General features: G+C 48.7%; 1 protein-coding gene across 1 annotated transcript in view; it reads left to right on the plus strand.

Moving 5' to 3' along the window:
- The first annotated feature begins 6,496 nt into the window (after positions 1–6,496).
- Oatp26F (Organic anion transporting polypeptide 26F) overlaps positions 6,497–12,746 on the plus strand; it is a 113,887-nt gene continuing 107,637 nt past the window's right edge. Inside the window, exon 1 of the mRNA XM_070535521.1 lies at positions 6,497–7,282. The gene's annotated coding sequence lies outside the window, so the exon portion shown is untranslated. The remainder of the gene's footprint in view (positions 7,283–12,746) is intronic.

The following is a 12,746-nucleotide window of genomic DNA, read 5'->3' on the forward strand; positions in this document are numbered from 1 at the left end:
CGTGCACGACAGCCGAGGCGAAGCGGGTGCTGTTGGGTGCGATGTGCTCGGAATTGAGTTTCCCGTCCTCACAATGAAAGGCCTGTGTCAATCCAGTTTGCTTCCTTCTGAATGCATCTATCTTTCTTTGTTTTCTTTTTCTTGTTGCCGGTATTTGCAGCTATAGGTGACGCGTGAAGTCTGCTCATTCCGTTTCATTCCCAGCACGAACGGCATTTAAAGACTCCTGAATGCTCTTTCCAGCCCCCGTTTGTCAACGCCAGTGCGGAAGTCAGGACCCCCCGCCCCCTCCCCCAACCCCAGGCTTTCGTATGTGCCATGCTGTGGTGATGTTATTTTTTCCGGCACAGTGTGATCAAAGAAGCGAGGCCGTCGACTCGTGGTGTCCGCAGCCTAGCGTCGTGGCTCTTTCAATACAATTTTACTTACCGTCCCGTTTAAAAGCCCACATCTAGCTGCGACCGTTTCCTTAGCGCTTACACATGCTGGGTGAGCGGATGAGAACATGTACTGACTTCGTTAACATATGGCCAGTCCCTAATGGATCGGCTTTATTGGATTGTTTCAGGATACTTCTACAGAACAAAAGAAAAAAAAAGATATCGCATATTTGATTTGCCAGGCACAAATTGTGGCGGAAGTGCGAGGGGAATAACTACGTGGTCCCTATGGTTATATAGGCAACAATGAAATACTGTTGCACCATCAAAGGCTATTTGCTACATGCGGGAGCCTTTGTATACTTCCAAGTTGACTCACGTATTGAAGGCTTAAACCGAGAAAAGCGTTGAAAGCCGAAATGTCACATCTCTTTGCTTACTATCCTACAATTAAAAAAGAAGAAGAAAAGAAAAGAAGAGGAGACGACATGGAGACGACAGCATTGCCTTCGCGTCTCTTGCCGAAACAGCACGAACGAACAAGTTGGGTAAGTACATAATTCTCAATTATTTTTTTGCCTCCTCTTTGGCGACAGTATGAGTGAAGCACCTCTCTTGACTGCCCGTCTTAAGTGAACCCCTGCGGCAGGCCTTCAAGTTATACCGTAATAGGGCACCGGAAAAATGAAACCAGTGACTGTCCTTTTTCTATACTACACTCTTAAATATAAGGTTGGTAAATAGCTAGTAAATGCGCGAGTTTACTAGATTACTATGTATTTTACTACCTTCTCACTAGTTCTGTACTAGCCAGTGGCTAGTAGAGCTAGTAAGTGCTGCCTTTACTAGCCAGAAAGGCTACTTAGTAGTTTTTACTAAGTAAGTACTAAGCCACTATATACTACCTCGTCCGACCATGGCCTACTATGCTGTGATTGTGGCAGTCTTATGCAAGATTGAGATAAACTGTAGTGTTGTTCATTATGTTGGACTAACAGTTATGTGCGACATCGTCACCCAGTAGGCCTTAGAAGTTTGTGCACAAAGCTTTGATTATTTAACCAAATACACACCGGTGGAACATGTGCTCCCTAAAATTAGGGCTATAAATACTCTTGAAGAAGCTCTTTCAGTAAGTGCCGCGTAACACCTTTGTCGTTTTGTGTGTTCATGCGTATCCTTACTTGTTGGAGATATGTAGTACATCGTTACCCGGGATCAGTGCACCTTAATGTCTCTGGTAAACACTACGTACATATACCCTTAATTGATGCCTTAATTTATAGGGACAGGATGCGGTTCTCTTTTTTTTCATATATATTTATTACTTTGCTTTCTTAAACTTTCACAATACCATCGAGTTCGTATGCCAACGCAAGCGGCACTTCTAAATCGAATAGCCCCACTGTATTGTCGGTAAATACATCTCAGTTGCGTTAGTAACTGCACTACCGAAGTAGTATTTGGGTAGTTTTAAGTTAGGGATTTTTACTAGCTTCAGCAGGTAGTAAAAGTACTAGCCATTATTTTACTACCTGTGCTTACTAAGAAGGTAGTACTATTTAGGAGAAGTAACGTGTTAGTAATTAGTAAAAATGACGACTTTTTTTGTACAGTGTACTTCGAATTCTCGCAATGTCCTAAACACTTCTCGAGCTGAGGAAGAATTCAGCAAGCATTCCGTAGATTCAACACTTTACCGCTATAGAGAGGCTAGTGACATTTGTGTTGACAACATTTTCACTATCGTAAAACACAACGGAATCAATCAGTCATATAGCTTGGCATAAATTACGAAGCATGCCGGCTGCTCATCCGAAATCTCCTACATCTATGTCAGCGCTTCATAACAGAAAAAAAAAAATGCAACTGCACTATCATCACCAGCCGTCTATAATCTCTCTGACATTCACTACGCGTTGGAGTAGACCCTTGGCCATTCTGGAGCTCCCAACCCTCTGCCTCCCTTAGGGATATGCAATTCTCCCCATGAGCACAACGCAAGGAAAGTAAAGTTCGCCTGAGAAATAAAGCTGAACAGAAAATTTCCCTGCCGGAAACTTCCGCAAAATATTTTCCGGATGTCACCGCCTTATGGTGCATGACTCAAACTTGCTCTAGGGTGCCTGGATGTCACTCTCGCTCATCGCTCCATGCGGGCGAGAACGACATCGAGGCACCCTAACTTGCTTTCTCCCCGCACTGCACATACAACAACACAGTCAAAGAGGACATGACCAGAACACACGCAACCAATATGGGGCTTACTTCGACAACACGCAGGTCATTTAGGTTTTCCTGCAAATTCAACCCGCGATACAAGTTATTAACGCTAGCCGTATCGCAAGAATTAAAGAATAAAAGGGCGCACTAAAAAAGTCTTAAGGTAAAGATATTGAGCTCATCAAGAAAATCGCCCAGACACAGAACTTGTACAAGGAGCGTGGCCGTCAGGATCCCGTGGGCCAGGATCATGGGACCAGTCGGGAAATTGTGGACTCTTCAAGACCACGTCGTCGCCGCCTGCGCCGTTTCGCTGAGGAAGAGGCGCAAACAAAGCACTTCCGTTCGCTGCCTTCACACGATTCGCTCCCCCCCCCCCCTTGGCCCTCCCCGTCCATTAGCCTGGACTCAGGGACTGAGCAAAATATTTTACTCTACCTCCAGAAAGAGGGAAATGTGCTAGTGTCACAGAAGAGTCACGAATATGCGTTACTTTGCCGGAACTATGTAAAAAAGTAACTTCCCACACTGTAGCATCGACTATAGTAGACTTTATTTCTTTTTTCCCTTATTGCTTCAAGAACCCATAAAGCTGGAGTAGCGTATGCAACAGCATATGAGTCTCAGAAAAAAGTTTCTGTGCAACCGACAACAGAAAACGACTGAAAATAAAACAATTTCGCCTCGACGAGGGCGTGTGCACTTGAGACATCAATGAGAGCATAAATAAGCTTTCTATTTTCGAGCCGCTCCCTCACTTATTAACTGTGGCGCGTGAGCCATTTCATAAATTTGGCGTTTAAACTGTTTGGCGTCAACCAAATGCAGGGAATTTTTTTTTTTTTCTAACACGAAAGTGTTCTATGCCGGGGTCCACCATCAACTTCCTATAACGGATTCTACGTCGGCACGAACGCGTAAAATATGTTCTCTCTCGACAACAGAAGTTTCGCCGCCGTCTAGGAGCGATGAAGCGAAGTACTGCATCGTGACACTCACGAGCGCCGACAGCAAGCGCTTCGGTAGTCTCAGCGCAGCGCAGGCTCCCACGCGGTGTATCCTGGTGTAGGCCGTTTAGGCCTTCTGACGCGACGATGCAGCTTGCGCACATGGTTTGCATTTTGCGTCCGATCAGCCTGTGACGCCTCGTCGCCTACGGAGTGGCAGCTTCAACGTGCATCAGCAGCGCTTACACGCCGCCTACTGCTTCGCTTGCGATGGCACCAACTAAGAAAACTGCTGCGCTAAGCGGCGCAGAGGGGCAACGACGTCGACGGGCGAATCTCGCTTTGGTCCGGCAGACACGCCAGCGTGAAGACGCCTTCGCGCGTTCGCGGCTGACGCACGCTGCGAACTCTGCCGCTCGCATTCGTGAAGCTGAGCGCGTCGCAACTGAACCGGCTGCCCAAGACACTACGGAGCTGGACCGAAATGCTCGTGCCTTCGCCGAAGCGACCCGACAGCAGGACACCGCGTGCCAAGCAAACCTGCAACACGGTCACCGACCCGCAAATCGTGCGCCTTTCGCCTACGGCACACCTTGAGCTCACGAAACAAGCATGCAACAGCTTCTGTGAAGGCACGTTGCACTTTCGTGTTCTACCGATTCCTATGAAAGAGGGATCAACCATATCTTTTTCGTGGATAGCTTGACCAGGACGCTATAGTGTTTCTGCCTGCGTGTACTGCAGTTCTGTCAGTTTCACGACAGAATGTCAGAATGCAGTATTCAGTCAGTGTCACGACAGAATACTGCTGTCAGTCTGCGATCCCACATGAATGTCCATCAAGTCTTGACTCGATAAAGAAGCTGACACATACCAGAGCTTATTCTGCCAAAGGATGTCACTTGCGTTTATGATCTTGTTTCACCTGTTCAATGGAAGAACACGTGGTACGTCTGTCAAGTTGCAACATAGACAGTACGCCACTGTCACAGTGCTGTTTTATTCATTTGACGGGAATGTCGCGCAGTTATTAGTTACGAGATCATTTCTTACTCGTTCGGTTTCTCTAACTGCAAAATGAGCATTCCGCAGAGATTGTGTGCGTTAAACATTATAAAAAATCACTGATATCCTGTTATGGTCCCTTTGTGCATGTCCGTGCACGCATGAACGCATATGACTGGCTCACTGCATTCGCCCTCAATGTGATCATATCAGTGGACTGGAAGGTCAGAGTCAAAAAAAGAAAGTGACATCGAAGAGAAGAGCTACATGAGGAATTTCTCTGGGAGATTTCGCTGACGGTCGTTGAAAACAATGCGTTCATGAATACTATATTTTGACGCATTCGAAATGCATGCCATCATGGCAGCTGCTTAGAGTTGCGCCATGCTCTTGGACCTTGGGCCAGCACTTGTAGCGCATTGCATGCAACAATGGCGCTCTCAGCCTTCATCAGAGACACCGGCATCGACCAACTTTTTACCTGTGTACTTGCATTTTTTTAGTGCGTTTGTACCATGTATGAATGTGTCATTTCATATAACAGCCTGGCCATCTGGAGTAACATGATAAGCGTATGGCCAGGCAAACATCTGCAGCATACATGAACATATGCGTGTCGTGCAAATTCCGGGTTTTACATAACTCATATTCAAGCAATCCTGCATGATTTCTCCTCTGTTTCTTTTCTTTAAGTCTTTTATTTATTCATACCGGCTACCTTGCTAACTTAAGCTTCTCGTTTAGATTCTAACATTGCGTTGGATTTGCATGTCTTATTTCGCTTTCTTTTTTCGCTTTTTATATGTTTTTTTCACTTGGGCCCATTCTCGTCTTGACACTGCGGAACAGCGACCATGGCTCTCCTTTTATGGGCGGTATGCGGAACTGCACACAATACGGAGGATGTGTTGCACGACGCGCTATGAAGGTGTCCATAATGTATATGACTGGCAACGAGATAGACCAGGCGGCAGTCGAAGGCGCATTGAAGGGTCGCATTTCTCTTGCATATGCGGCTGATGCTCCCCCGATATTGTTCGCAGTCCGTGCGAACTTGCCGTGCAAACTACTGCACTCAGACGGTCTGGTCCGCTATTGAAGAAATTTCGAAACAATAAAAAAAAGAAAAGCCTTTTCGATGTCACGTGTTTAAATGCAATGCTTGCGCGGTTTTAGATATTGCCACAGCCTATGTCACAACTAAGCACGTGGCGTTCAAGGAACTTCATGCGCGTAGAGCGAAGCAGCGTACCCGAGAGATAAGCATCGTCTGGGCAAGAACAGACTTCCGCCCTCTGTTGATCGCAGCCCTTAATGCTAAAGAAACTCCGGCTGGCTGAATCATGCACCGCGCTTGCTGCGGGAAATTATGGGACAGCATCCAAGCAGCGGCGTTTTTTTATATATATATTTGTAATTCTTTTTTAGCTTCCCTTTTCTTACTTCTCTATTTGGCTCCAACCAGCGTCACATAGTCTACGATATACGCACCAACTCTCAATGTACCACCCCTCGCTTTCTCCCTCGGTCATAACCCACGCGTCTTGAGAATAGTCTCGCGTCACGTGACAGGCGACGACGAGACGCACACACCTCCCGAGGACCGGCGGCGGGACGCTGCCCCAAGCGGGCGCTGCTATTCTAAACAAAACTCCCCACGACACACCCGTCCCGTCTTTCGGTCTCCGACGGGCGCTCGGCTTCTTTTTTAGGTGCGCGAACGGAGCGGCAAGGACCGACCTGCCCGCCGTAGCGCAAGGTTATCAAAAGCTAGAAGAGGAAAAGGGGGCGGGAAAGAGTGAGTGACTCGGACCGTCCCGAAAATATGAAACGCAAAAAAAAAAGGAAAGTCGAACAAAAACACCGCGCGCGCGAGTGCGCTCGCACGCCGAGCGCCGTGGGTGGGAAAGGAGACACCGCCTCCTCTCCCAACCATTCCTGCCCTCGAGCGCTGGCTCAAGCCGATCGGGCTTTCGGGCGGTCGGTGGCGGCGGCTGCGTCGTCGTAGCGCTCTCCTGGCTCTCCTCTCCCGCCGCACGCCACGGCGACGCACGCGGCGGAGAGAGCCAACTTTCAGAATCGCTTTTTTCCTCGCGTGGGTTGGTCCACCGTTGCGGCCGCGGCGTTAGGGTGGTGGTGGTCGCTCGTGGGGCCTGTTGCGCCACAACTCCTTCGCCGGACCAGCTCCGAAGGAACTGTTCCTTCCGAGAACTCTGCAGCTCCTACCTACATCAACCGGCGGCTGCAACAGGTGAAAACGGTGGTGACCGGCGAGGGAGCAAAGTAATCTCGACCGCACCGCGAATGTGCGAGAAGGCTGTGTGATTGTCCGCCGAGGAAGCTGGGCAAGGAAAGCGGCGTCGTGCGACGACAACTGCCGCGTTTGCCGCCTGGGAAGGAAAAACAACCGAAGCCGGCCGCCGCAGACGAGAGCTACAACCGCGCACGGAACGTTATCTTTTTTTTCCTATTTTTCTCGCTCATTGTCGTACTCCATCGCGGTGATACTGCCCCAACGCGTGCTGTGCGGCTCGGTTTGTGCGTTCTTTTCTCGTGACTGACGTCCCGTTGTGAACCACGTGTTTGCTCGAGACAACGGCGCTGTTGGGGCGGCGTGCCGGCCGGCGACGTTGGCGGTCGTGCGCCGGCGTCTCGGCGCGTAGACCTCACCGGTGCGACGGCCTGACCTGGATTTGGGACACGTTGCAGCCCCCGGCGACCGATCATGTAAGTCGGGAGGGGGACGAACGTCGTTCTCTCCTTCATATTTACTCTTGGCTAAGCTACTTTGGCTCCTGGGACACCGCGTCCAGTTTAGTCTGTAATTGCACAAGCTGGGTGTGATAGCATTCGCGGTCAGTCGCTCGCTGGCCCGTGGCGCTTTCGCTTTGCGTTCTTTCCTGGTTGCTCGGCAGTACTGAAGCTGTGTTGCCACAGCTACTCATTGATCAGTAGGTCTGCTGATTTATGTAACTTTTTCTTTGCCATGTTGGGGATTCAGGGATAAACTTCGGAACTACTGACGTTTGCCGTCTACCAGAAGAAAGCTATGGATAAATCTACTTCTTCGAAAATTTTGTACTGCTGTCTACGGCATCTACATCTTAATACATAACTGCTAAAGTGCGATCAACTTTTGCTACACCTGAGTAGCGAGCGATATGTGCATTTTGGGGCTTGAGCCTAGTCGAAAACGCACTGAACACATCAGACTTCAGGTGCGAGATATCATTTGAGACCCTGCCGAAACTCGTGTAACGATGGAACAAGGTGTCTTTTTAGCAGTTATGGCGTTCGAGATTCCCTGAGCACTGGTTTTCCGAACCACGCACCGCGCGAAAAATTTTGGAGGGCAGAGTGTTGTGTTACTGCTTCGAAGATGGCACATTGTAGAATATTTCTTTCACGAGCCTGAAGAACATGCTTATTAATTTCTACTGATCTTTTAGGCGAAAGTCAACTATTCTTTTGACCTCAGCACTGTGCAGGGGGGCTCGAAGCTAACGATAAGGGATTGTTTGGTTTACTAGCGTTTATAGCACAGGCAAGGCCCCAAAGAAAAGGAAACGAATGAACAAGAATATCATACTCGCAACAGAGTAGCGACAGAGTGACATTCGCAAGTCAAGAAACATGCACATTTTTGGAGCGCCTTCTTACGCTTCCTATATAGGAAAAACGTATCGCGATTGTTTTGTGGCGGGAAGAATAGCGGACACCTACTTTGAACTTTCCGACGTTGAAAAAACAAGACGTGAAAATGCAATAGACTGTATTTTAAAGGTGCATTACTAGTTTTCATTGCAAGGCGACGCGGAGCGAGGTGCGTAGCTTTCGGATACGAAGCCCCATAGACCAGGGTTGGTGCGTAGCGACCCTGGGCCATTCTGTCGATGCGTACGCGAACCCTGGTCTGGTTAAGTGGTTTTATCCTTTTACTTGTTATTCTTTGGTACGCCGGTGATCACCGGTTGCCGATTTCTTTTAATTTGCATGCGCCGCGAGCCTCGCATTGCTGGCGGGAACGCGCCGTCACGTGGCATTTTACGCTGGCACACCTGTGCGCTACGCACGTTGGCGACTGCTGCGACGTCCGCAGCAGGAAGCACGTGTACATAGCTGCCCGCTGCGATCGGTGCGTGCAATACCGTTTGCTGTCGCGTTCCAGAGGCACCTGGCATGAGTAGTTTCGCGTGCATTCCAGTCGGCAGAAGATATACTGTAGCAGTACTACACAGCGGTACCAGCCCAGCTGTCACGAGGAGATTCAGAACGACCGAAAAAGTTGATCAAGCTGGGTAGGAATTCATGGGGCGGAACGGGCATATATGTAGGACGAGAAGGATGGCGCATTATAGTCGGCGTTTGTGTTGCCCGTATCGTTCTACACTTGTGTCATTGTTTTCGCACTTGCCTTTCCGTGCCACGTATACACGAGTTTGCCGCGTTATTGAGTTATGTTACTTAGCGCCAGGTTGTAGGCTCGATCCCGAGTCGCCGCGGCCGAATTCCGATGGGATGCGGGACCCAGAAACACCCGTCTACATTGCTAACCCGTAGGCCAATTTAATTTCAATATGTCTAAATTCACTTACGTAGTTCCCTCGTATAGAAGCGAGATTGCTTTGTTTCACGCGCGATCGCGTGCGTGCGAGCGTGCTAGATATAAGTCGGAGGAAGTTCAGTGCAACGATTTCCTGCTCATCTTTTCCTTCCGTTCCCACGGTTCAGGTAGCGCTGCATCACTTGGGTAATACCATCTCACGGAAACGTTTCAGGAAACATTTCTATGTTTGTACGTGCCATCGCGACCTATGTCTGACACCTTGCCCGTTAGCATGTAACTCCTGACACCACCCCGTTCCCGTGTTCGCGCTCTGAAGCACGAATTCGTTCTGTACACGCAAGTGCGCACTCAAGCATTGACAACGAATGCCAAGCACACGCCGCGGACAGGCGCCTTTCAGTGCGGGGTTGCCTTGAGCAGACTCTGTGCGCCTGAGCACGTCGGCATAGTTACGTGACCACCGTTGCGCTCACGTGGGCTTTAATGAGGAAGAGGAGATGATGCGATGTTCCGAGAATACTCAAGGATACTCATTAGTGGTGCATAAACGACTCTTCTTTATGCTGTCCTCATGCAGCTTCGGTTTCTTGCAAGCAGCTGTGATGTCGACATTACCGTCTGCAGCGGGGCTTAGTAGCTGCCGCCAACACAGGCTCAGATAAAATCGTTACTCGTACAGTGACTCATTCGAATCTCTTGTTGCCAAAGTAAACAGAATTAGAGTGTGCCATTTAACGCTTGGCTTTCCCAAACTTTCTCGAGAACAAAGCGAGACTGCACCAAGTATCTGCGGTACGCGTTGAACTTTGGCGTGTAGTCACCGTGGTGCAGCGATCGTAAGGGTAACAACGCTGGTCCGTGTACCGTAAGCTATACTGCGAGACGTTAGAGTTAAAGTTGAGAATAGGAAGGATGCTGAGAACTTTTGACCAAAACGGTCCAGAGTATCTTAGTTATGTACTTATGAACAGCTTCGGCCGCTAGTTTCAGAGGTTGCTTTTAACTTATAAGCGCTGCGTTACAATTTGTGACTGGAGTATCTCTGCAGCCCTTTACGGCCATTCTGAGACCAACCAGCAATGCATTAATAGCGCACACCGGTTTGGTACTGCGTGCACATCACGGAAATGACCATCAGATCCGAACATTTCTAATACGACGTCGGCTGCCAATAAAACTAAAATGGTCTGTAGGCTATTTGAGTTCCAGTGTGGCGGCTATGTGATCTAAAGCACCCGAGACATAAAGGAAGCAGGGTCCTCTCTCTCTCTCTCTCTCTCTCTCTCTCTCTCTCTCTCTCTCTTTTGCGCACGGCAGTGCCAAGCTAACGAAAAGAAGCTAACTCGCTTGTATACATGTATACTATTCTGACGTTTCCAATGTGACCATAGGTGCATAGCTTTGGCCAATAAGATACACTCTATATAATTGCGCGTACGCAGGCCAGCATGACAGCCTTTCTGTGCTTCTTTTAAACGTGCCATCAGCTATGAGAGTTTATAGATTATGGGTGGTTGGCGAAGAAACTGAATTTCGTCCCAGCCAAAGTGCATCGCTATAAAACGGCTGATTTTCTCGTGGAACTTATGGTTACAGCTCAGAGTTACTTCCTGCATACGTAGACCAGGAAGCATATTCAGATTTCTCACTGCGATCCCTGTCCACGAACTTCCATACTCGACGGCACGCGATCAACAAATACACGTCAACATGGCACAAGGGATGAGATTTCATTTGAGCAGCATGCTCAAGACAATTGCGGAAACAAAGAAGACGACACACCGCTGCGCCCGCAAATGAAGTTGTGTTGAAAGTGGAGCATACCACGAGCAAGCACTAGGCCTACAGAACTATTCTAGTTATCATGACAAAAACAAACAGTAACATACCACGAACAAACACTCAGCCGAAAGAACTGTTCTAGTTATTATGACTAAAGCAAGCAGTAACATACCACGAGCAAACACTCAGCCGCCAGAACCATACTAGTTACTAGGACAAAGACAAGCGGTGGAGTGACATCTACAATAATTCCATCGCGTGTACACCTTGAAGGTATGTTGTATGAACGCTCGCCAATGAACTTGTGATTGCAACAATGTGTCGCCTTCCTTGTTTGTGTTAGCCGTCTGAGCGCGCTGCTCAAATCAACTGTGATTGATTGATTGATTGATTGATTGATTGATTGATTGATTGATTGATTGATTGATTGATTGATTGATTGATTGTAACATCCAGAAGCTAGGCTGGGACATGTGGATGGCTGCACATTATTTTTGACCATACGAAGGTTTTTGATGTATAGGTAAAAGCGAGTATACACACGTTCTTTTGCATCCTACACTAATTACTGGAATGCAGCCGCCACTGCCAGATATCGAACCTGCGCCCTCAATTTCAGCAGCAGATAGCACAAAGTAGAGCCACTCAGCGATTGCGGCAGCTAAAGATAAGCCGTCACCGTATAGTCCAAATGGATATGCAGGTTATGATATAAGGCGAGGAAAACGACTTGCCCTACCAAGAGCCCAAAGCCTGCTTGGGCTTGGTTGGTGCCCGAGAGGTTCGCGTACGCAAACGAAACGGAAGCCTCTTGCGTCCCTTAATGTAAAACCATAGAGGCACGAAAGAAAGTTGCTCTATGGTAAAGTCCACTAATCTCATTATAGAATGCGCTGAACTTTCGTACACGCTCTTGCTGCGGTCAATTCACTGCTCGCGAGAGCTCCGGACAGATTGTCCGCGCAACCACATGTTGCAGGCGCAACTGGCAACACCTTGGTGATAAGCGATGGCTCTCAACAAGGCATCTGCGTTCCAGCGCAAACAGCGTGATATGGGCGAGCGAGGGTGCTGGCCGTCGAGCTGATTCTCGGGAAGAGAGCATCGACACGGCATCGGTTTCGAACTGACGCTGTCCAAGTTCGCAACGTGCGGTATGTAGCCAACGTCGCTGAGGACACTTTTGGAAGGATCCTTGTGAGGGTAGAATATAGAGAGCACTCAGTGCAGACAATGTGCTGTCTTTCAGCTATAGGCTAGCGCGTAAAGGTGGCTGCATGCTCATCCGCGGTGCTTTCAAGGCCGGCTAAAGTATAGAACAGTGTGCTTCCTTCCTCATCGTTGCCGGCGATCGCGTGTGCTCCCTGCCGCCGGCTGTTTAATTATACTGTTATGTGCCGCGACCTTGCTTCACCGTGTCGCGTTTCTGCAACCGTATAAGTTGCACAGCATGCAGTGGTCTCTTTCCTCGATCTTTGTTTTTCATGAAGGACGTCCTCACTTGCGCTGTGGGGCTCTCAACTTCTCGCTGCGTACGCAAGAGACTGTGCCTACTAATTATGAAATCGCGAACTTTGTGAGAACATCGCCATAATTGGCGACGTGTCGCAGCCTCTGAATGCCTGTAGCCAGTGTTTCTACTATTCGAGAACGTGGAGGGCGAAAGTAAGTTAACAAAGAAAGAAACGAACAAAAAGGACGAAAGAGAATCTGGAAGAGAATGGCTTCAGAGCATGCGAGCTCCTGCCCGGAACGAAAATCTGTATGGACTTCTCTTTCAAGCGCATGCTGATAGTTCGTTTCTGTTGCTGCACCGAGCACTCTGTGCCGAGTCGTCAAAAC

Source organism: Dermacentor albipictus, chromosome 3, assembly GCF_038994185.2.
Source record: "Dermacentor albipictus isolate Rhodes 1998 colony chromosome 3, USDA_Dalb.pri_finalv2, whole genome shotgun sequence".
Lineage (NCBI taxonomy): Eukaryota > Metazoa > Arthropoda > Arachnida > Ixodida > Ixodidae > Dermacentor > Dermacentor albipictus.